This window comes from Oryctolagus cuniculus, chromosome 19 (assembly GCF_964237555.1).
Source record: "Oryctolagus cuniculus chromosome 19, mOryCun1.1, whole genome shotgun sequence".
Classification (NCBI taxonomy): Eukaryota; Metazoa; Chordata; class Mammalia; order Lagomorpha; family Leporidae; genus Oryctolagus; species Oryctolagus cuniculus.
Window position 1 is genome coordinate 61,934,602 of NC_091450.1, and position 25,722 is coordinate 61,960,323.

General features: G+C 37.7%; 1 long non-coding RNA gene across 2 annotated transcripts in view; it reads right to left on the reverse strand.

Moving 5' to 3' along the window:
* Nucleotides 1-22,182: 22,182 nt before the first annotated feature.
* The window catches only part of LOC138847159 (uncharacterized), a 34,443-nt gene continuing 30,903 nt past the window's right edge, over nucleotides 22,183-25,722 (reverse strand). For both annotated transcript variants that reach the window (XR_011384812.1, XR_011384813.1), the window contains exon 2: nucleotides 22,183-22,264. This is a non-coding gene — a long non-coding RNA (uncharacterized lncRNA). The remainder of the gene's footprint in view (nucleotides 22,265-25,722) is intronic.

Here is a 25,722-nt window from a genome sequence, read left to right on the forward strand (position 1 = left end):
AATTCAAAGTGAAAAGAAAAAAGGACATAAATGTTAGGATGAAATTATGTGGCCAGCCCCACGGCTCAATAGGCTAATCCTCCACCTGCGGCACCGGCACAGTCCTCTTCCTGTCCAGCTCTCTGCTTTGGCCTGGGAGTGCAGTGGAGGATGGCCCAAGTGTTTGGGCCCTGCACCCGCATGGGAGACCAGGAGAAGCACCTGGCTCCTGGCTTCGGATCAGAGCATTGCGCCAGCTGCAGCATTTCTGCCGCAGCAACCATTGGGAGGTGAACCAATGGCAAAGGAAGACCTTTCTCTCTGTCTTTCTCTCTCTCACTGTCCACTCTGGCTGTAAAAAAATGATATTAGTTGAACAACACCAGCATTTAGAAATATACTATTGAAAAGTTCAACATCAAGGGGAAACACAGTCCCATAACAATATCAAAAAGATAAAAGAAATCCGTGTAAGAGTAAAAGGGCAACATGGCACTAAATGATCCAATAAGTTTCATAGATAAAAATTTCTTGACTTTCTTAAAAAACTTTCGTGAATTGACAGCATAATGAAAATCCAACAAACATGACCACCTGTCACAATGCTAACACTGGTATACACTACTATTTGATGACATAATCAGGCAATATTCATATATTCAAGTATAAAGTAAAGATTACATTTTTATCATACTAGGGTATATATTAAATTGTGATTACTATGAGTAGAACTGTTACCTTAAGGAGCAATAATTAAATGACAAGGACAGGGACCACCATTGTACTGTAGTGGGCTAAACCATCACCTTCAGTACTAGCATCCTATACAGGCACTGAGGAGAATCCCGTCCAGTCTTCATCCAATCCAGCTGCCTGCTAATGTGCCTGCAACAACAGTGGAGTGTGGCATAAATGTTCATGCCCCTGCTGCTCTCATGGGAGATCTCCAGGAAGCTCCTGATCCCTGGCTTCGGTATGGCCCAGCCTCAGCCATTGCAGCCATTTGGGAAATAAGCCAGCTGATGGAAGATTTCTCTTTCTCTCTCTCTCTCTCTTTCTCTCATGTGCACATGCTGTGCTACCCTGACTTTCAAATAAATGAATAAATAGATCATTTTTAAGAAGACAAAAATAAATAATAAAATGATAAACATATATAAGGCATTTTTTGAAAAAAGTATGTTAACTTGCAATTAGAATGGAAAATAAATGAAAAATAATGAGATCAAAGCAAAGATCTTGGTAATTACCAAAAAAACTTGAGAAAAAGAAACTTGTATCTATAGTTACAATCTGGAAATTCAAAATTAAAGTGAACTGTATAGTCCTCTAGAATTCCAGTTAAGCTCAAATAGCATAAAAACAGAATTGAGAATGACTGAATGGGTCAAGATAGCTCTGAGAGGGACTGGCAATGTAGCATAGCAGGTAAAACTGCCATCTCCTATGGCAGCATCCAATATGGGCACCAGTTCATGTCCCATCCTATCCCAGCTGCTCCACATCCTATCCATCTCTCTGCTCTGGTCTGGGAAAGCAGAAGATGGCCCAAGTCCTTGCACCCCTAAACTCCCATGGGAGACATGAAAACAGCTCAGGCTCCTGGCTTTGGATACGTGCAGCTCTGGATATTTCAGCCATCTGGGATGTGAACCAGCAAATGGAAGACCTCTCTCTCTCTCTCACTCTCTCTCTCTCTTTCTCTCTCTGTCTCTGCCTCTCTGAAACTCTGCCTTTCAAATAAATAAATAAATCTTAGAAAAAACATAGCTCTGAGAGTTTAGGGGCATAAAAGAGTTACAAAGAGATTTTATATAGTTTCCATTAAGTTGATATCACAAAAAAAGCCACCCAAGAAGGCTTAAATTTAATAGTAGTAGGATTAACTTATAATAGGAGATTTTTTTTGACAGGCAGAGTTAGTGAGAGAGAGAGAGACAGAGATAAAGGTCTTCCTTTTCCGTTGGTTCACCCACCAAATGGCCGCTGCGGCCGGTGCGCTGCGGCCGGTGCACTGGGCCGATCCGAAGCCAGGAGCCAGGCACTTCCTCCTGGTCTCCCACATGGGTGCAGGGCCCAAGGACCTGGGCGATCCTCCGCTGCACTCCCAGGCCACAGCAGAGAGCTGGACTGGAAGAGGAGCAACCGGGACAGAATCCAGCACCCTGACTGGGACTAGGACCTGGTGTGCTGGTGCCACAGGTGGAGGATTAGCCAAGTGAGCCATGGCGCTGCCCAATCGGAGATTGATAACATAAATAGGTCCTACAGTTGAATTAAAAGTCATAATTAACTAAAATAATATATGTTTTAGAACATAAATTTTAATAATTAGTAGAAGGAAGAGTATAAATAATACAATGATTAACAGACATAAAGGAATTTGGTGCACAATAGTCCAGTACATTATTTTACTATCAGAAAACTTTTAAAGTCAAAATAGTAAATCAAGGAAAGTTGAAAACTTAATTTTCATAAATTGATGAAGCCACAGTGAAAAAGTTAACCATGATGGGCTATGGTTTTTTGTACTAGGATTGGCTTGCACTACAACATCATTATGTATAAATGTATACATGATTTTATGTGTATATAGAATAAAAAATTAAAACAACTGCATATGTCAGTATATAACATATTCTGATTACCATAAGTAGCAGTAAGCAGTAATATAGGGAAAACAACAGCGTGACAAAGATATACAGAAAATTGTGTGAACCAATGTGTATTAAGTGTGCATTAAATATAAGTGAAAGAGAAGATCAAAAATGATAAGTAAAGAAAATATCAAGCCCTTTCCCAGAAAAACCTTAAATGAAAGCTATTCAGTTCTAAAGATATTTAAAAATATCCATTATCAAAAGTTTATTTACATTCATATCCCACAAAACTTAAAACTATATCATATGGGAAGGGAAAGTTATATTATGGTCCAAAAGTGCTTTTGATGGAACTGCATACATAAAAGTGGCCAACAAAAGTATCACAGTTTTGAGTATGTTGAAGACCTTCCAACATAAAGTCAGGCCAACACACTGATAGCTTTAGGCATAAGATGGCCTTTCATTAAGTTACTGATCATATACAGGGGTGATAAGAATAAATCCAAAGAGGGGATGGCATTGTGTCATAGTGGGTTAAGCTGCCTCCTGTGACACCCGGCATCCCATACGGGGTGCTGGGTCATGGCCCAGCTGCTCGGGTTCCAATCCAGCTCCCTACTAATAGCCTGGGAAAGCAGTTGAAATATGTCCCAAGTAGTTGTGCCCTTGCCACCCATGTGGGGGACCCTGAAGATGCACCGGGCTCCTGGCTTTGGCCTACCCCAGCCCCAGCTATTGTGGCCATTTGAGCAGTGACCCAGCAGTTGGAAGATCTTGATCTTTGTCCCTCTTTCTCTGTAACTCTGTCTTTCAAAGAAAAAAGAAAAAAGAATAAACTGAAATCCAAACCAAAATTTGAAATGAGGTGTACTCGTTACAATAGAAATTACATTTTCGTTACTGTGTATGGAATTCAATTACTTGATAACAAAAATAATGTGACAAGCACATCTAAGTGATTTTTGTGATAAATAGTCCATTACTTCTACATTAAGGCCAGCGCCATGGCTCAATAGGCTAATCCTCTGCCTTGAGGCGCTGGCACACCGGGTTCTAGTCCCGGTCGGGGCGCCGGATTCTGTCCCAGTTGCCCCTCTTCCAGGCCAGCTCTCTGCTATGGCCCGGGAGTGCAGTGGAGGGTGGCCCAAGTGCTTGGGCCCTGCACCCACATGGGAGACCAGGAGAAGCACCTGGCTCCTGCCTTCAGATCAGTGCAATGTGCTGGCCACGGTGACCACTGGAGGGTGAACCAAAGGCAAAAAGGAAGACCTTTCTCTCTGTCTCTCTCTCTCTCACTGTCCACTCTGCCTGTCAAAAAAAAAAGTCCATTACTTCTACATTAAAAAGAGAAAATAAGAAAAAAATTAAGGAATAGAAATAAAGATCAGGCATAACTAATGAAACAGATATTTGTATCTAGAACTATACCTTCAAAATTTATATATGCACAAACATATACTAATGTATAAATTATTAATATATTTATATACATTTTTTTATCATCAAGGAATGATAGCTCAGAGTTCCCTAATAATCCAGTTCCTGATCAATATGGAATTGGGGAGTGAAGTACCAGATTTTAACTCACTCTCCCTGTCCCTCTGTTGTCCCCTTGTCTACTAATTTCTGAAATTAAATAAAGAAAAAAAATATATATAAAATTTTAGGGCCAAAAATCATTTCATGATCCAGCCACTTCCTCATATAATTGCCAGGATGTGCACAGTATCTAGAACCACAGTGGAAAACTTGAATAATCAACAAAATTTAATAAATGATTGCTCAGAGTTCTATAAAAAATCCAGAAATGCACATATATATTTACACATATTATTTTTACATATAAATCTGTGTATTACCTTGAGAAGAGAGAATGATCAACCTTCACTAGGATAGCTCAAAGACACTATGTACATGAAGGTTTCCAGGACACCCATAGAATGTTGGGGGTGATGATGATCTCACAATGAAAATTTAAATCATCATGGCCACCAGTTCATAGAGCTGGGTTTTATCTACAATAGATTGTTAATGAAAAAAGTGAGCTCTATTCAAATATGAAACAAAAAATTAAACTAAATTTCTAAAATAAAACTTAATATCAAGTTCCATAAAAGTCCATAAAGTCTAAAATAATCCCCTGCTAATGCAAGTGATGGGCTTGGCCCAAGATTGTGCTCAGATACTGTGAACTAAAATTTGTTTGGAGAAGTTCCAGAAAATTAGAACATTGATGGTCAAACAATGATAAAGAAAACCAAATTATCCTGAAGTTTCCTGTGCTAGAATTGGCATAAATTAGGTTATTGATTTTATGATGGTTATAATAAACTTAAATATAGCATTAAAAATAGAAAAATGTGTATATTTCCATATACATTGTTTTTTTTTTTTTACTGTTGGGTGTACCAATGGGAAATTTGGGAAATGCAGAAATAACATCACAAGATGTAATAGAGATAAAAATAGTTCCAAAATTATATTTTAAAATATAGAAAATTATCAGGCATTTAACACAAGAAAATCTTATTCAGTTTAATTCAGTATCATAAAGCTTATACAATACTGTCTCAATCTAATGCATAGAAATTTTAATGTGAATGAATTTTGAGTCCCTAACAAGAAACTGTTTTTAAAAAGTATCCTCAGTAATGTGTGTATAATGTCCTGACATTTTTGATAGACTAGAAAAATAGAGGTTGCTAAAAGAACAATTTTGAGTGGCTTCATGACATTACACTGTGAATGTCAAAAAAAAGAACATGTTTGTATGCTAAAATTGTCTTCCACATGGATATTGATGATATACAAAGTTGAGAGCAATGAAAAAAAAAAGAAATCTGTTGCACATGGCCAGCAATGTAAAATCCCCTGAACAACAGAGTTGTATTATAGGATCAGTGTTTGAGTGAGAAAATACTGGTAGAGAGAATTGTAATTGAAAAACTTTAAAAAGCCAAGAAAATATTTTAATTCCATGAGAATCATGAAAACATACACACTATATATGTAATATGTCTATAATATATAATATAATATAATATATATTATATTATCTAGAGATGAGCATTATGACAATAAGGCCTAGTGGCTTCTGAAAAGTGATGGATGGGAAAGTTGCTGGGACAACTTTCAGAATAAATGAGTAGTTGATAACTTTAAAAGGAAAGCACAAGCCAGAGTGGAGCCAGGTTCCCTGTGCTAGAAATGGCATAGGACAAGTTATTGATGCAATACACAGAATAAACTCAATCACCAACTAAAATACAAAAAGATTCAAGTGTAATGCTACACATTATATTTTGATTGCTGTGAAAAGCACTGGGAAATTTACCTGGAAAAGTGATAGAGTTCCAAGTACATAAAGGGAGTATTTTTAAGAACATCACTAAAATTTCATTTACAAAATACTAAAAAAATTTTAAGTACATAAATTGAAAAAAATGATTACTACTTAATAAAATAACTTAAAGAAAAAATGCAAGTATTTAAATCTAATTTATTGAAAACTTAAATACCAATTTTCACTTTACTGTCTTAAAAAATCATACAAGCATATATGACTTTATAGGTATGAAGAATCCAGTATCCAACGAAAACCAGTATCCACCCAGAGATAATTAGCAAAAGGAGGCAGGCGCCTGGGTGAAAACTGAGAATGATCTTCATCAAAGAAGATGTTTAAAACCCTCACTCTTCTGTTTGGAGTGCCTTAGGCTACTAATACACATTCTGGAAAAGGCGGAGAATGTTCTGGAATGTAGATGCTAGGTAGGATAAAAAATTATGTCTGTCATCTGATATTTGCAGTTTTAGTCATGTTACATTTTATTGTTCTATAAACCAATCAACTCAGCCTAGAAATTTTACTCTATGGTTTTGCAATTCTAGTCAGTTATCCACAATTAACTGAAGCTTGCAAGTAATCAATGTGAATTGATGTGAATCTGCTGAAACTTACTAAAATATTAGAGAATTTCAGAATTTATTTGCTTCTAGTAAAAAAGCAAAATAAACTCTCCCATTGTCAATTTAAAAATATGTTCACATCAAAAATTGCTTTTAACATATCAATGGAATACATGCCCAGAAATGATAGGTAAAGTTTCAGAGGATGGCTAACACAGCATCATCAGTTTCTATCATCCTCCTTCTGCTTAGGGCCACATACCTTCAAGTTCTACCATATTTATCTATTTTATATCTTAAAAACATATTAATGATTTATTTTCAATCAACAACTATTGTGATTTTACTCTATTTAAAAAAGCTTGATTGAGGTACCATGTGTTATTTTGATCCATGCTATTTTGCAATATTTAATAGCTCTAAAACCTATTTTTTTACCTAATTACAACATGGGCAAAATCACAGGGTGTCTTGATATTGTTGAAGACTTCTTTAAGGTGTAGCAGTAGCATGTAGATTTTCGCAGACTTTTGCAGATTTGAGGAGTGGTGCAGCAGAATGAGAATGTTATTGAATTGTACAAGTTCTCTATATTTTACATGTAGGTATATTTGAATTTGTTTATTTGATTTTTTAATTTCATTGTGAGTTTTTATCTTTAACTGCTTATCAGTAAAGAGCCTTGCTATGATTTTAGCTTTATTTACTTTTTCAGTTATACTTTTTGATTTATATATCTTCAGGTGACTTGGTACATAAGGCTCAGATCAGCATATTTTTGTTAATTGATAATTTTTCCCTAAAAATATTTTTTATTCCTTAAGGTCTGTTTTGTCAGATTCAGTGATTGTGAGTTTCTTTTTTTAGTGTTTTGCTGAAATAATGTGTTCCATCTTTTACTTTAACATTTCATAACCTTGGCTTTTGTTTTGTTTTGTATTTTGGTGTATCTCTTAAAAACTGCAAATAAGCTGAGTTTGTTTATCATACCCTTCCTGATAATTTTTTAAAATATTTATTGATATATTTGAAAGCCATAATTACAGAACAGCAAAGAGAGAGGGAGACAGAGAGGGAGAGCAAGAGTGAGAGAGATCTTCCATCTGTTGGCTCACTTCTTCCCAAATGGCCACAGCAGCTGAAATCGAGTCAGTTCAAACCCAGAGCCAAGAGCTTCATCCAGGTCTCTCACTTGTATGGTAGGGCCCCCAGTACTCAGGTCATCCTCTGCTGCTTTTCCCAGGTCACTAACATGGAGCTGGCTTGGAAGTGGAGCATCCACAACATGAAACAGTGCCCATATAGGGTGCTATTGTTACAGCGACAACTTTACCTGCTCCACTGCAATGGCAGCACAAATTCTGGTAATTTTCAGAGAATTTATTTAGCTATGTTTATTGCTATCATTAACACATCTATGTTTATTTTCACCTTAGTAATTCAGAATTTTATTTTATGGAGTTTTCATCCCCTCCCTTTTGGAGATTTGAGCATACAGTTTTTATTATCCTAGACATTATCTTTACACATTTCTCAGACTTTTTTCTTAATAAATTATAAGTTTAAGTTTTTACCTCTTTCTTCAAGATTGTAGGGAGTGTTATAATGAAACTATAATCGCTTCTCTCCTGACTTACAGCTGTTTTTACTCAGAACTGGAGTCCTTTCTTGTTGCAGCTCCACACATTAGACATCATGTTTATTATCTTAAATAGATGATTAGATAAACATGTGTAATTCACATTGTATTTCTCACTATTCTTTTTTGCATCTAACTCTTCTGAAATTACGTCCTTTCCTCTTGAGGGACATGGTTTACCTCACATTTGATGAAGATCTCTTAATTCAACTCTTCGTTTATGTCCATGTGAATGTTTTCATTTTTTTGTCAATCCTGAAAGCTAATTTGTCCAGATATGTGTAGGATTATAGTGACTGCATTCAGTACTTCAAGGATGTTACTCAATTGCCTCTGGTTTCACATACTGAAATGTTTTCTGTAAGTCGAGTTATTCATTCTTCAATCATCTTATCCCTATGAATGTTTTATAATTTTATTTGACTATTTTCTATTAAGAAGTTATGCTTTGATCTGTAGGTGTAGATTTCTTGTCACTTATTGTGCTTAGCACACCCATACTTTGGAAACATTGTTTCTTGCACTGGGGGATTTGGAAAACCACAGTTATATTTTCAAATAATGTGTCTCCAACATTCTTCTGGGCTTAGATGTCAGTCAGATTTTCTCATTTTTTTTTCATTCTGTATTTCCTATCTCTTAACTTTTAAATATTACAACATCATTTCTTAAGCTATGCTCAAATTTTCTATGTCAATGATTCTCTCTTCAGCCTAGAAAGACTAAGACAAAGAATATGATCAAAGTTGTTAAGGATTTTTCACTGAATTCTTAAACATCAGTATGAGAAGGACACTCTCAGTAAAATGCCTATGAACTATTCTTAGTTTCTTAAAGCAGTTTCCTAACTATAACCTAAATGCATATAGTTGATTGACATTTCTCAATGTAAACCAAACATATATGAGATTTTTACAAAAGATTTATGTATTTGCTTAATTGAAAGACAATGTATGTGTGTTTGTGTATGTGTGTGTGTGTGTATTTATGCCAATGCCATGGTGATTTTTTTTTTGAAAGAGTGGACAGGGAGAGAGAGAGACAGAGAAAGGTCTTCCTTTGCCATTGGTTCACTCTCCTATGGCCGCTGTGGCTGGCACGCTGTGGCCGGTGCACCGCGCTGATCCGATGGTAGGAGCCAGGTGCTTATCCTGGTCTCCCATGGGGTGCAGGGCCCAAGCACTTGGGCCATCCTCCACTGCACTCCCTGGCCACAGCAGAGAGCTGGCCTGGAAGAAGGGCAACCGGGACAGAATCTGGCACCCCTACCGGGACTCGAACCCGGTGTGCCGGTGCTGCAAGGTGGAGGATTAGCCTAGTGAGCCGCAGCACCAGCCCGCCATGGTGATTTGAGCACTATATCTTGGTAGTATGTTTTTAAGTCAGGTAAGTTGTCACACTTCCTGCAATGGCCTATTTTCCTCTTAATCCAACACTGAACTGCTAGCTCAGAGCTCTCTTCATGCTATGGCAAATGTGCAGCCAGTTTCCTGGAGAGGTCTTAAGGTCAAATCACAAATTTCAAGTCATTATGTGGAGAGGGTCTCCCTAGAGGCAAGAGAAAACTACAATTAGGGTCTGCATATATTTTATTTAAATTCTCAGTAGATTAAACTCCTTCAAGGAAGAATGTTGTTAGAAAATATTATTTGAATGTAACTGCTTTTTGTCCTAGAAGAATCTTTTATGTTACTCAGCCACTGGGAGTTCTGAGGTCATTTTATTGTTCTGACACCTAAATTATCCTATTCTTGTTAGGGACAGAGATTCTTCCTAATTAACAAGTGAGACTACACTATTAGGTTAAATACCTTCTTCAAGGCTTCTGTGCATTTTGCAATGGCTACATATTTTTCTGCATGGTTGTCTTCTCTTTAAATCTAATATTATTTTTTATTTGACAGAGCTAGACAGTGATAGAGGGACAGAGAGAAAGGTCTTCCTTCCGTGGGTTCACCCCCCCCAAATGGTCAGTACAGCTGGAGCTATGCCGATCTAAAGCCAGGAGCCCGGTGGTTCCTCCTGGTCTCCCATGCGGGTGCAGGGCCCAAGCACTTGAGCCATCCTCTACTGCCTTCCCGGGCCACAGCAAAGAGCTGGGCTGGAAGAGGAGCAACCAGGTCGAGAACTGGCACCCATATGGGATGCCAGCGCCGCAGGCAGAGGACTAACCTAGTGAGCCACGACACTGGCCCCTTAAATCTAATTTTCAAACTATAGTTTTAGTACCTCTTCATTGGGATTAATATTTCTACTCCAAAAGAGATGCCCTGAGGATAGAGAAGATATTGACAAGGCATTGATAAGTAGAGAGCACCTACATAGATAAATGTTGGTGTAACATTTATATAAACATATATATATAAACATATATATATGTGTGTATGTATGTATATGAATTAAATATTAGAAAATTATAAATAGCAATGTTTACCTTTGCTCTATCTGAATTTTACTTGGAATTATTCAGCTAATAGACATGTATGAACCTAAACATATCTTAGTTAATGACAGATTGCATTTCTTTTGGATATATGGAAGAGTTATTTGTGGGATTGGTGCTGTGTCATAGCAAGTGAAGCCAGAATTTGCGATGCCAGCATCCCATATGGGCGCTGGTTTGAGTTCAGTCTGCTCTACTTCTGATTGAGCTTTCTGATAGGGCCTGGGAAAGCAGTAGAAGATGGTCCAAGTCCTTGGGCCCCTCCATCCTTATGGGAGACCCAGAAGAAGCTCCTGGCTCCTGGCTTCAGATTGGCACAGCTCTGGCCATTGCAGCCATCTGGGGTGTAAAGCATCAGATGGAAGACCTCTCTCTCTCTCTCTTTCTGCCTCTCTGTAACTCTGCCTTTCAAATAAAAAATATTTTCTTAGAAAGAGTTAATCTGTACTCCCATGTTTATTGCAGCTCAATTCACAAGCACTAAACTATGGAACCAGCTGAGCAGTCCATGAACCAATGACTGGATAAAGAAAATGTTATTGGGCCGGCATTGTGATACACTAGTTTAATCCTCTGCCTGCAGCGCTGGCATCCTATATGGGCACTGGTTCTCATCCCAGTTGCTCCTTTTCCAGTCCAGCTCTCTGCTGTGGCCTGGGAGGGCAGTGGAGGATGGCCCAGGTGCTCGAGCCCCTGTACCCACATGGGAGACTAGGAAGAAGCACCTGGCTCCTGGCTTTGGATCAGCGCAGCATTGGCTGTAGCAGCCATTTGGGGAGTGAACCAATGGAAGGAAGACCTTTCTTTCTGTCTCTCTCTCACATTGTCTGTAAATCTACCTGTCAAATAAATAAAAATGTTATGTAGTTATATTATTTTATATATATAGTTATATATATAGTTATATGTGCTTTCAGTCATTTAGATAAGGAGCTAAGACTAATGCTTATGTCCTTGCTCCATCATGTGTGACTACTACTTTTTTACACATTTTTATATAAGATGAACAAATTTATATATACATATAGTTATATAGTTATATACACACACAAGCACTAATACTGCGGAATACTACTCAGATGTAAAAAAAAAAAAGGAATGAAATGCGGCAACTAGATAGATGCAACTTGAAACCATTATAGTTAGTGAAGTGAAATAACAAGTCCCAAAAAGACAAATACTATGTTTTTCCTGATCTGTAGTAACTGATATAGTATAAAAAATATAATGAATATGACCAAGATTGACATTTTAATATATTGTGATTGTTTACAGTCTTGTCTCTATTGTTGAGGAAGAGTGTTTTTTTCCTTTTTACTGTTTATTGAATTTTTTACTTAATGAAGGGTTAAGCTTATGCTTATAAAATTAACTTAAAATATTTCATTGTAAAAATTAAAATAAAGATTAGAAAAGCAAAGAGGAGGCAGACTGAGAGTGTGGATGGGAGGGAGGATAGGGTAGGAAGTATCACCATGGTATTAAATCTGTATATATGAAAATACATGAAACTTGCTCATATATATAAATAAAATGTATGAAAAAATAGCAGTAGTCACAAATGATGGAGCCAGGACATAAGCATTTGAGTCTTACCTCCTTGCCTAAATGTCTGAAAGTGCATCCCCCACAAGGGACTTTCTAGCCCCTTGGATTCTTTCTCAAACCATTCAAACCTGCCTCATTCATTTAGCCTGCATAAACTCCTGAGCAAGCCAGCTCAGCCATACCTAATGCCTCAGCTGCCATATGTTCTATCAGCCTAGCCTGTGAAAGCATCCAAGCTCTCTGTCACATCATCGTCCTGTATATATGTTGGTATTGGGCCCCTCTCAAGGTTATTGCTTTGAATAAACTTGTTCTGGCTGTGAGTTTGTATCTCACTTCCTTTTTGTCTACCCTTCTTTCATCGTCTAACCCTTCTTTCCAATATGGGCAATATTCTTTGATGTAAATACAGGATAAAAACCCAAAAATATGATGCTTTCCTCAATATGACACATTTATTCAGATTTTACAAGGTTTCATAATCTATATCTAAACAGCTTCCTTCTAAACTGCACATTATAGCCTATGATTTTCTGAATCCATGAACCAAAAACTTTGTGAGACTTGACTCCATTGAACAGAAGCCAAGAAGATGCTCCTGAATAGCTTATATCTGAAGTTCGGTTGATGTCCACATTGTTCTTATCTTTCTTGATGGTTGAAAGCCACCAACAAGGCAGTTAGAATGAAGATGAAGTGCAAACGATGGGAGCTTCAGTTACTTGAGGGTTCATTAGTTACTGTGGAGTAATTATCTATTCCTGTGTCTAAATCAGAGAATGTCAAGCTAAACATGAATTGAACATACTTTATTATAGATATCCAGCTTGTAAACAAAACAATTGGCCCTTCATATACCTATTACTTTCATCATCTACTGTTTTTCAATAAGAAGAAAAAACAAAAAAGCTAAACCATATCATTCTATCACATTGAAAAAACAGCTAATTAGGCCTGGATTCATGTGAGGCATGACTTCATGAATAAGCAAATAAAGTATAAATCAATGAATAAAAAAAGAACATTAATTTATAAAAATGTTAATAGACCAATTGTCTTTAAAGGTAAAAGGACATTATGTGTCATATACTTCATAAGTTAGTGAAATTTTAGATAGCGATATCACTGCTGTTGATTCCTGCTCCTTGTTGATTACTTATAGTGTTTATTTGGTCATTTGGAATTTTCAGATGTTTTTGTTCCATATTTTTCAGGATTCCCAGATTTTCAACATGATAAACAGATAGGCCATATAAGTTCTATCAGCTATTCCAGTGTTACTCTAAGTAAGTAAAATCTCTATGAAATCAACTAATGCTGCACCCCACCCAGTTTTCCTCTGTGTTTACTGTAAAGAAATTCTAGAGCACTGCTGGTAAAGGGACTGCAGTCCTTTCAAACATTAAAAAATCTATTCTTCTCACATTCTATATTCCATGGGTATTCTTTTAATTTCAATTGAAAAATCTCTCAAGTATTTTCACAATTACACTTTAGTACTCCTTGGTACAACCTCATAGATTCACAGGCAGATTGCTCTAGTGTGTCAGTCTGACTGTGTCATACATACGTCTTGTGATAGAACTTGGAACAACTGCATTTCTTGCAATTCTTAACTGCTAACTTCTTCAACAATATGGTAGCTTTCTCTTAAGCTCATTTTCAGCTAATGAACAAGGAAACCTGATTCTGTTTCCTGAGCTCCATACAATATTTTTTTTTCATTTTATCGATTGCATTTTCTCATCTTTTGCACTTCCTACTCAATTGCAGGAGCACATTTCAGAGGATGTATTAATCATCGTTTCTTGTCACTTCCTTTTTGTTATATTCGCCTGTGTTTCCACTGCAGGTGTAACCCTTTAATAAGTAGGACCTTGAGTATTCATTATTTGTTGCTTACCTGATATAATAATTTTTAAAATCAGAGCAGTGTAGGGTTCTCTCCAGCTCCCCGAATGACCTCACCAGTCGCCCCCCAGGCCGCACCTTCTGTCCTCGCGTGTCAGAACGATGCTCCGGGCAAGCTCCAAGGACACCGCAGGCGGGAGGGACCGCGGCACCACATGCCACCACACCACACCACACCACACCGGAGGAAGCTGCCATTTGAGTCCTTTGGCCATGTACGGTGTTGGAGGAAGGCGTGTCTTCCCTGCTTCAACCCCTTTCCACCCCCACCCCACCACCTCCTCCTTCCTTCCTTCCTTCCTTCCTTCCTTCCTTCCTTCCTTCCTCACTGCTCCACCCCCACCTCCCCGAGTCCCCCCCCACCTTGCTTCTCCTGGATACCCCTTCCACAGCACCTACCTTTATCACACAGTCAATAAAGCTTTCCTCTGAGAAAAAAAAATCAGAGCAGTGTAAAAACAAACATAAATACAACAACTATTTTGTGACCTAGTAAGCAGCATTATGTTTGAAGAATCCCATTGATAATGTAAGTATTTGAGTACTACATAGTTTTATGTTGATTAAATTTTATAGGGTTAATTTTATACATATAGAGTTTTTCACTTATAATTTTATATAAGGGGTATGTTTCACTCTGTAAGAAAATCTTTACCCCTAAGAAGTTAGTAATTGGGGCACTGTTTCCAATTACTCAAAATAAAAGTAAAATTCATTACTTTCATTTTAATAAACTCTGAAAGTACGTTAGAAATATACTCTCCTTGTGAAATAGCATGCTTACTCTCATTTTAGTTACTTCGTTTACTTATATCTTGAATTATTTGGTACAATGTGCTTGAATAGTGCTCCAAGTTAAAAATTAACTATCCATGCAAGTATTCCTTGACAGAAATGTTTATGACCTTTATATGTAAAGAATGATGAGTTGTGTCAATTAAATATCTGCTTCAGAAACCTACCATTACTCTTGCAGTATTATAGTTCATTTTTCATGATTTTAAGAAAAATTAAAGTGTCTGTTGTTTTCACTGTTTTCATGTTTGTGTGACAATAGAAGTAGAAACCAGACTTGGTGATGTCTTCTGTAGTCTTTGACTCCAACATCTATTATGGAGTATATGGTGTTTTAGATCAATCCCAAGTAGATCAGATTTCTTTTGTATTCTTTGTGCACATCTTTCTCAAATTATGTTAAGATTAATCATTAATATCAAAGTGTACAATCTAGAAAAAGAGAAACACATAATGTGTACTCATAGTTGCTGATAGGTTGCAAGATAAAGTAAGTAAAAGATTCACATATGTTAAGAGAAATTACCTTAGTGATAAATAGCAGGAATATGTTAGCAGCAAGAAAAATGTATTCATGATTTCATTAATTAAACATTTGATGATTGTTACTGTGCAAAAGATACTGTCTTAGGTGGGGGTAGAGACAGCTCCTTCTCTCCTAGAAGGAGTCTTGCAGAAAGATGCAGTAGCTTGTATGTACTTCAGGGCACAATAAACTGCTGGGGAGCAGTGGTGAGTGGGAGAAAAATCATTTGTGTGTGTTGATCATGAAAGGAACTTGTGGAAGGCTTTTATAGGCTATTTTGTGTTTAATACAAGGACAGAAAGAAGGTTAAAAGGACATGGGTGGGGCTGGTGCTGTGGCTCACTTGGTTAATCCTCCACCTGCAGCACCAGCATCCCATATGGGTGCCGGGTTCTAGTGCCGGTTGCTCCTCTTCCAGTCCAGCTCTCTGCTGTGGCCCAGGAGGGCAGTGGAGGATGGCCCAAGTGCTTGGGCCTCTGCACCCACATAGGAGACCAGGAAAAAGCACCTGGCTCCTGGCTTCAGATTGTCACACTCCAGCCATAGCAACCATTTGGGGAATGAACCAAAGGAAGGAAGAACTTTCTCTCTGTCTCTCTCTCTCTCACTGTCTATAATTCTACCTGTCAAATAAATTTTTAAAAAAGGACATGGGCAAAGGCACAAAGCAATAAAAACACAATATGGTTTCAGTGAATAATTTATTAATGTGGGAATTTGAAAATTATTGGAACTTATTTATAGGCATGACAGATTAAACCAATTGCATTTATTTCCATTTTATCACTAGCCCCACTAAAATAGTAAGAAAGGGCCAGTTTTAAATGGGTGTAAATCTGAGGGTGTATGAGAATGATCATGAGAGAAACATTTTGGAAGGTATAAAGCTTCCAAGAACATAACTGAGGTAACAAATCAAAGAAATCAAAAAATTAATGGGCAGCAAAAGTCAAGAGAAATTTGAAGACCTCTGATGCAAAGAGAAAAAACTGAAATAAATAAATCCTTAAAAATCTATGTAAAGAACAAAATAAAACTTGGAAAACCGTGTTCTCTAAGAAATAAGAAAAATAATCTTTGAAAGTGTGGGGGTGGGTAAAGAACCACTCTAAATATTTTATATGAGGGACGCTCCTATGTGAAAATCATGAAAAGGTGCAAGGGATCCTCCTTACCCTGTGACATAAAAGCTTTTGGATGAGTGATGAGCAGACAAGGAGCTTTGTCTCGGGATGATTAACCTGGCAACAATCGACAGATTACACCAGGGAAAAGAGACAAGGGGTTAATATGGAAATTATACAACAAAAGGAGTGGAGGGTGTGAATTATAGAAGGGGTAATGGGAATAGAGAATAGTATACTTAGAAGATTTTACACAAAGAAGTTAAAAGGAAAGAGTAATCATTTAGATAGGCAGGCAGGAGAACTAAAAACAGTTAAAGGGTTGACAGGATGAGTGTCAATTTCAGCTGTAAGTTTCTTGCATTTGAAATACTAGGGTAATTGCAGATAGAAATGTTATTGAGTGTTGCTCAGACAAGTGGTCTCTGAAAACAGATCTAAAGAGAGGCATTAGCAGCATGAAGGTCATTGGCAATCTTGCAGTGAAGATGGAATGGTGGGGCTGAAGTCCAATTGAAATGGGTTTAAGAGTCTGTGTGGAGAAACCAGAAACAACACGAATAACTCTGACAAGAAGATTTGCTATAAAGAGCTCACAACAAGAGTTCAAGAGAAGGTTGTATTAATAGAGAAGAAAATATACATGTTAGTTGGTATTTGTCTCTTTTATAGCTTATCATTGATTAAATGAAATGAAAACTTATTTTAGATCTGTGGTGGCAGTTGTGGTCAAATGGTTTAAGCCATAACTTAGAATATCCACACCCAACATCAGAGTGAACAGGATGGAGTCCTGGTTGCATTGCTTTTGATCCAGCTTTCTGCTAACATATCTGGAAAGTATCAGCTGATGGCCCAAGTTTCTGCCACCCATGTGGAAGACCTGAAGAATTTTCTGACTCTTTCGATGGGCCTCCCCCAACTGCAGTTATGGTGGGCATGCGGTGAGTAAAAAAATCATATGCAAGATCTCTTTCTTCTTTTCTCTCATTCTGCCTTTAAAATAATTAAAAGTTTTATTTTTCAAAAAAAATGTCATTTTAGGCCCTTATTAGAATTAGTTTAAAATGTAGTGAAATCCTGGATTTGTAATAGAAAATCTTTAAAAGATATATATTTTTTAGGATTTGTTTATTTATTTGAAAGGAAGAGTATTACAGAGGCAGAGGCAGAGAATTAGAGGTCTTCCATCTGCTGGTTCTCTCCCCAAATAGCTGCAGTATTTGGAGCTGGGCCGATCTGAAGCCAAGAGCCAGAAGCTTCTTTCAGATATCCTCATGGGGCCCAAGCACTTGGGACATCCTCTACTACTTTCCCAGGCCATAGGAGAGAGCTGGATCGCAAGTGAGCAACCAGGACTTGAACCAGTGCCCATACGGTATGGCAGCATGGCAGGCAACAGCTCAACCCACTGAGCCATAGAGTCAGTCCCTAAAAGTTGTAATTTTGATATCACCTCATGGTCCTAATCAAGATAATCTTTGTGGAAAAAAATAAAAAATAGACTAAATTCTACCAAAATTCATTATTTTGCTAATTATTTTGTTTCTCATCATTAGTTCATTGCAATCTTCATTAATAAAAATAATTGCAATCATTTGGTTTCAAATCTTTTGAATTTTGTCACATTTACTCTCATACTATCTGTATGTAATAGATATGGATGGAAAAATTCTTGATAAATGAGTTTTCCCTCCCAATGGGGTCACTAAAGAACAGATGAGGACAAGATGCCATAGTGCTCCTAGGCAGGCAGGTCCATGCCCTAACACTCTCTTGGACCAATGGTCAAACACTTCATTTAGGAATCTCTACGGGATTATCAAGTATAGTTGCAAAATCAGATACTAACATGAAGGCAACTAGTTTCTAGTAAAAATATAGATGTTTACCCCATAGACATTTAGTTGGTTCCTTTAATAATGACATCATTGACATTGGCATTGTGGTATAGTGGTAAAATTGGCACCTGAGATACCAGCATCCCATATGGGCACCAGTTCATGGCATGGCTACCCCTTTTCCAATCCAGCTCCCTGATAATGGCCTCAGAAAAGCAGCATAAAATGGTGCAAATACTTGGGCCCCTGTCACCAATGTGGGAGACCTGGAGGAAGCTCCTGGCTTCTGGCTTCAACCTGGCCCAGCCCTGGTCATTGCAACCATTTGGTGAGTGAAAGAGCAGGTGGGGGATTCTCTCTTTCCCCCTCCCTCCATCCCTCCCTCACTTCCTCTCTCTAACTCTGAGTTTTAAATAAATCTTTTAAAAACAATGAGGCTTCTTTTTCAGCCATTTCTGTAAATCAGAGAGCTAAAGGGAGAGTGATAGATGTGTGCATGATGCTGAGTAGGTAAGGAACTTGCTTCTTTGATACCTGGTGATAACACTATATACAAGATGTTATTTTGTAGTAATAGTCCAGTAATGATGTGGGAGAATATCCAGGATGTTCTATTTAGGGGATCACCCTTTTCTCTTGCTGCCATGTTTAGCTCTTATCTGTTATCTGATTTTCTGTCTCATTTTAACCTCCACTCCAGGCTGACAAAAACCTCCATCTCTGTTGCATTTGCTTGGGCTTTTTGTTTTAAACTTTGTACCCTAGCTTCCTTTTGTCTATCACAATAAAACTGCACTTCCTTAAAGTTTTATTTTTTTATAAAATTTATGCCATCAGTTGAATTATTCTTACACTACTTAATCATCTTGTTTTATTTTTTATCATTTTTGGCAGAAATTAGGGTGTCCTATTTTCACTGTATATGACCATCTCCTTGGTAGACTACAAGTGTTGAAGAAAAGAGCCATCTCTTATCTGTATTTGGCCGGCACTGAGCACAATGCTGGGCACCTAGCAGGACTCAGGATTTAGCCAACTGCTATGGTCCCATATTACAACCCCAAACTCCAAGGAGATGTTCCTAGTAATGGAAACTTTGGGAAATGATGAAATCATGTAAGTACAACCCTCATGAATAAGATTAATTCCCTTATTTTGTTTTTGAAAGGCAGTGTTAGACAGTGAGAGAGAGACAGAGAGAAAGGTCTTCCTTCCATTGGTTCACCCCCCAAATGGCTGCTATGGCTGGCACACTGCGCTGACCCGAAGCCAGGAGCCAGGTGCTTCCTCCTGGTCTCCCATGTGGGTGCAGAGCCCAAGCACTTGGGCCATCCTCCACTGCCCTCCTGGGCCACAGCAGAGAGCTGGACTGGAAGACGGGCAACTGGGACAGAATCCGGTGCCCCAACCGGGACTAGAACCCAGTGTGCTGGTGCCACAGGTGGAAGATTATCCTATTGAGCCACGGCGCTGGCCGAAACAGTTCTAATAACTTACTCCAACTATTCAAGGAGATATAAAAAACATTATACACGTTAGCAGATACACAAGAAAACAAGGAGCACATATAATTTCCTAGAGCTGAAGACTGTAAGGTCTGAAATGAAATATACACTCTATAGCAGTACAGATTAGTTCCTGCAGAAAAAAATATGTCAACTTGAAAACAATAGAAATTTTCTAAAATGAAAGTCAAAAACAAATTGATTTTTATTTTCTGCTTAATACCTTTGGTTGAACTCTTTACTTAACATAGAATTAGTCATAGGTGTATAAAGCCAATTGAAAATAGATCCCAGTAAAAAATAAGAGTAGGAATAAGAAATGGATGAGCTATACATTTCAACACACATTCCCACAGACTTACTCCTAAGGGTATAGCTAAAAACTTGCCATTGGACTCCAAATCCCATTCAGGTAGGTGGTACCAATGCCATCTTACTTGTTAAAATGACCATATTAAATGTGGAATTGATCATATAGATAGGATTAAATGTCAAAGGGATCACATAAATAAGACCAAGTGTCTGATAATAACAATAGATAGAATTAAAAAGAGGAAATGTTCCAACATGGGAAGCAGTCCACACAGCAGATTCATAGAATGAAAAATGTCCTGAACAGCACTCTGACCTCAGAATCAGCCCTTAAGGCATTCGGATGTGGCTGAAAATCCCATGAGAGCATTTCAGGTATGGAAAGCCAAGGCATTGTAGCAAAAAATGTTTTACATGAAGGATCTCTGTGAGAGAGACCCCAGTGGAAAGAAGGGCTATCAGTGAAAGATCTATTTTTCTCTGAAGGGAGGAGTGATCTTCCACTTTGCTTGTGGCCCTGTCTAAATACTGACAGAGTTTGTAGATTCAAAAGGCTTCCATAGCCTTGGCAGCTCATGTCAAGAGCCTCGGATGATCACTGACATCATAAATAAGAGTGTTAATTGTTAAATCAACAACAGGAGACACTGTGATAATTCCCCATGTAGGACTTCTTTCCTTAATGAGTTGAGTTGTACTATGAGAATTAACTGTAAAACTTATTTTCAAACAGTTACTTTATACTTTGTGTGTTGGGGTGTGCAAACTGTTGAAATCTGTACTTAGTATAGAAATGGTCTTCTGTTTATCAATTAAAATCAAATCTTAATGAAGAATGGGATGGGAGAGGGAGTAGGAAGTGGGACAGGAGTTGGGGTGGGAAGGTGGGTATGGGGGGAAGAACCATTATATTCCTAACACTGTATCTATGCAATTTGTATTCATGAAATAAAAGTTTTCTTAAAAAAGAATTGAAGAACCAAGAAGAATTGCCCTAATACATGTGTAATTCAAGTAACTGAACAGGACGGAAAGTTATGTATATAAAATGATTGAACATATAATTAATGAAAAATGTCTGAGGTTGGTAAAAATCTACAAACCAACAGATTTTTTAAAATGTTAAACACAAGTAAAAGAATGAAAAAACTACACTATGGTCCATTATGATGCAATTGCATTACAGTGGTTTTTATGACATCACAACGGTTGGATTTTCACATCACAATAGTGAATGAGATCATAATTGTATACAATAATACAGTACTTTGTTTTTTTTACATCACAATGGTTTTTATGATATTACAATGGTTAATGACATCAAAAAACATTTCATGATATAATATTGGTTTGTGATGTCACGGCGGTGAATGACAACACAATTTTTTTTTTAATCTCTTTTTTTTTTTAACTTTTATTTAGTAGATATACATTTCCAAAGTACAGCTTATGGATTACAATGGCTTCCCCCCCCCCCATAATTTCCCTCCCACCTGCAACCCTCCCATCTCCCACTCCCTCTCCCATTCCATTCACATCAAGATTCATTTTCAATTATCTTTATATACAGAAGATCAATTTAGTATATATTAAGTAAAGATTTCATCAGTTTGCCCCCACACAGAACACAAAGTGCAAAATACTGTTTGAGCACTAGTCATATCATTAATTCACATTGAACTACACATTAAGGACAGAGATCCTACATGAGGAATAGGTGCACAGTGACTCCTGTTGTTGCCTTAACAAATTGACACTCTTGTTTAAGGTGTCAGCAATCTCCCCAGTCTCTAGTCATGATTGCCAAGGCCATGGAAGGCCCCTGAACTCGCCGACTTTGATCTTATTTCAACAAGGCCATAGTCAAAGTGGAAGTTCTCTCCTCCCTTCAGAGAAGGGTACCTCCTTCTTTGATGTCCCATTCTTTCCACTGGGATCTCACTTGCAGAGATCTAGAGATCTTTCATTTAGGTGTTTTTTTTTTTTTTTTTTTTTTTTTTTTTTTTTTTTTTTTTTTTTTTTTTTTTTTTTTTTTTGCCGGAGTGTCTTCGCTTTCCATGCCTAAAATACTCTCATGGGCTCTTCAGCTAGATCCAAATGCCTTAAGGGTTGATTCCAAGGCCAGAGTGCTGTTAATGACAACACAATTGTTAAAGGCATCAATTATTGATTTATAACATCACAATATGAATGATATCACAGTTTTTATGACATTACAATGTTTGATTGAGAAATTAGCCCATCTGAGACCAATACTTATCAAAGGATGGACTCAGAAACATTAAAGAAGCAGACGCGTGGCATTCATTGTTAACTGTTCTTAAGAGTACAGGTGGCAACATGCATTTTGATCAGAGACTCAGCTCCTTTTATCTTTATTATTCAGAGGTCCCTTCTGCCAGTTTCTCATTGTTCATGGTATCACAATGATTAATTTATGACATCACAATGATGAATCACATCACAATTTTCACGATGCAGTGATTAGTTTACGGCATCATTATTGTGTGGTTATGATGTGGTCATGGTAAATTATGTCACGACTCTTTATGACATCACAATGGTTTATGGCATCACAGTGACATCACAACTGATGACATCACAAGCATTGGATTATCACATTAGAATTGTGGATATCATAATTATTCAACATCACAATAGTTGGATTATAACATCACAATAGATCATACTACAGTGATTGATTTTTGACATCAAAATGGTGAATGACACTACAATTGTGTGGTGGTGGTCTTTCCTGCTCTCTGTCCCAGTGCCCACTGTGTAGCTACAGGGTGACCTCAGGCCCTGGTTTTCAGTTCAGGAGGATGTGTGCCATTAATCAATCCTACCTGTTCTGGGGCCTTTAAATATGTCACACTCCCCTGAAGTGGCAACCTGCCACAGCCTTATGGAGGTAGACACTGATATCTGCCCAAGTCATGCCAAGAAATGCCAAACTACCACACTAAACCACACCAATGCCAAACTGGTAAGCACTCTTCCTTGGGGTTTCTGGCCAGAATCCATGGCAGGATATGTGCCATCACTGAGGTCTAGTGTACCATTGGAGATGTAGTTGTGGTTTAGATCCACTCGGTCTGTAATTGGGTCTCAAACTCTAGGATGAAGCAAGCAAGAGAGGAATACAGAGATCTAGAAGCTCACAGGAATGTGTGTGTACTTCAAAGACAGATTCTGATACTTCCCACTTGATAATCCTCTATTTCTGCAGGTCTGTCAATCCTAGCAGCATGCTTGTGTGATTGGGACACACTGTTTGGATATACCTGAGTGCTGTTAATGGGCTCACAGCATGTCACTTATTAATATTTTTGTATTACAGTAACATAACAATATTATAGAAGACTTGGAAATAGTACAAAGGGAACTATGTGTACTTGCTCTATCTGAGTTCATGTAAGTTATTATTTGATTCTTTTCAGAGAATTTCTAATATTTATTGTCTCAGCATGACTTAGCATTTCCACATCTTTGATGGTAAGCATAAATTATTATTTGAATACCTATCTATTTTTTAGGTTCAGACTGCACTATAATATAAATCTGTAGATAGAGGGGAGAAGTATGTTAACAAGCATTTGTTTTAAGACATACATTTTACTATCTTGCTTTTGTTTAGAAAAACATGAGTTTGACTTTATTAATTTTGTTTCATAAGTGTGTAAATAAACATATACACTAGTTAACAACTTGTTCAAAATCGTGCTTATGGAAGCTGCAGAGCCCCTAAAAGAACCAAAATAAATCCACAAGTTTAGATCGCATGTTATTGCCACTGTACTTTCCCAATGGCTACATGTATCTTCTCTGAAATTTTTACATAACCCTGAGTCCCAAGCATACAAATATATACTATTTAAAAGAGTCATTTAGATGCTGGATAAGTGACACTTTTAAACAAAAAGGGGGAATGACACAGGCAGTGGTTACAATGAAACTTCACATCTAAAACCACTTAGAGGTAGACTTTTCTAGTTATATATTGTGTGCCCTCAAATTAAAATGTATATTAGTCAAATTTTCTGACAATAAACTTCAGTATTTTCTGAGACTTAAATATATATACCTTTTGGGGCTGGCGCTGTGGCATAGTGGGTAAAAGCCACTGCCTGCAGTGTTGGCATCCCATATGGATGCTGGTTTGAGTCCCAGCTGCTCTGCTTCTAATCCAGCTCTCTGCTATGGCCAGGGAAAGCAGTGGAAGATGGCCCAAGTCCTTGGGACCCTACACCCCATGAGAGACCCAGAAGAAGTTCCTGACTCCTGACTTCGGATCAGTGCAGCTCCGGCCATTGTGGCCAATTGGGAATTAAACCAGCAGATGGAAGACACCTCTCTCTCTCTCTCTCTCTCTCTCTCTCCTCTGTAACTCTTTCAAGTAAAATAAATAAATCTTTAAAATATATATATATATATTAAATATATATAATATATAATATATATAAAATATATATTAAAATATATATATTATATATAAATATATATAAAATATATATATAAAAATATATATATTTTATATTTATATATATAAAAGGTATATATATATCCTTTTATAATCCCAGCTAGGATAGTTACCATTTACTACTCTTTTGCTAGAAATTCATTTAGAAATCTCTCTACCTAAATCCTTATGTGCATATCCTCACAGGAAGCTCAGTGGGATCCAACCAGACTCAACCCCAAAACAGCAGTCTCCAAAGCATATTATAAACAAACTCTCAAAATCTGGAATCTTGTGGAGAATCCTAAAAACAGTGATAGAACAGCCTGCAGAAAACCCATTAAGGTAACAGCAGATTTACTCCCATAAAACTTACAGGCCAGAAAAGCATTGAGTCATGTATTTAAAAAATTGAAGACAAAGATGAAAAGAAACAATAAAAACCAATAAACAGGGATAAAATACCAACCAAACTGATCCTCTAGAAATGACAGAGAAATAATTGTTTACCACACAAACAAAAACTAACAGAATGTATCCCGACTACATGAGCTCCACAAGAGATGCTTAGTGGAGTTCCACAGAAGTAATTAACTTAGGGCCAGCCTTGTGGCACAGTGAGTTAGGGTACCACCTACAACTTTTTTTTTTTTTTTTTTGGACAGGCAGAGTGGACAGTGAGAGAGAGACAGAGAGAAAGGTCTTCCTTTGCCGTTGGTTCACCCTCCAATGGCCGCCGTGGCAGGTGAGCTGTGGCCGGTGCACCGCGCTGATCCGAAGGCAGGAGCCAGGTGCTTATCCTGGTCTCCCACAGGGTGCAGGGTCCAAGCACTTGGGCCATCCTCCACTGCACTCCCTGGCCACAGCAGAGAGCTGGCCTGGAAGAGGGGCAACCGGGACAGAATCCGGCGCCCCGACCGGGACTAGAACCCGGTGTGCCGGCGCCGCAAGGTGGAAGATTAGCCTAGTGAGCCGCGACACCGGCTTACCACCTACCACTTGTAACACTACAAACACACATTCAAATGACAGCTCATGTCCTGGAAACTCTGCTTCAAATCCATATACATATACAATAATGTTTACATGTTATATAACATACATATACATATAATGCTGGAGTTA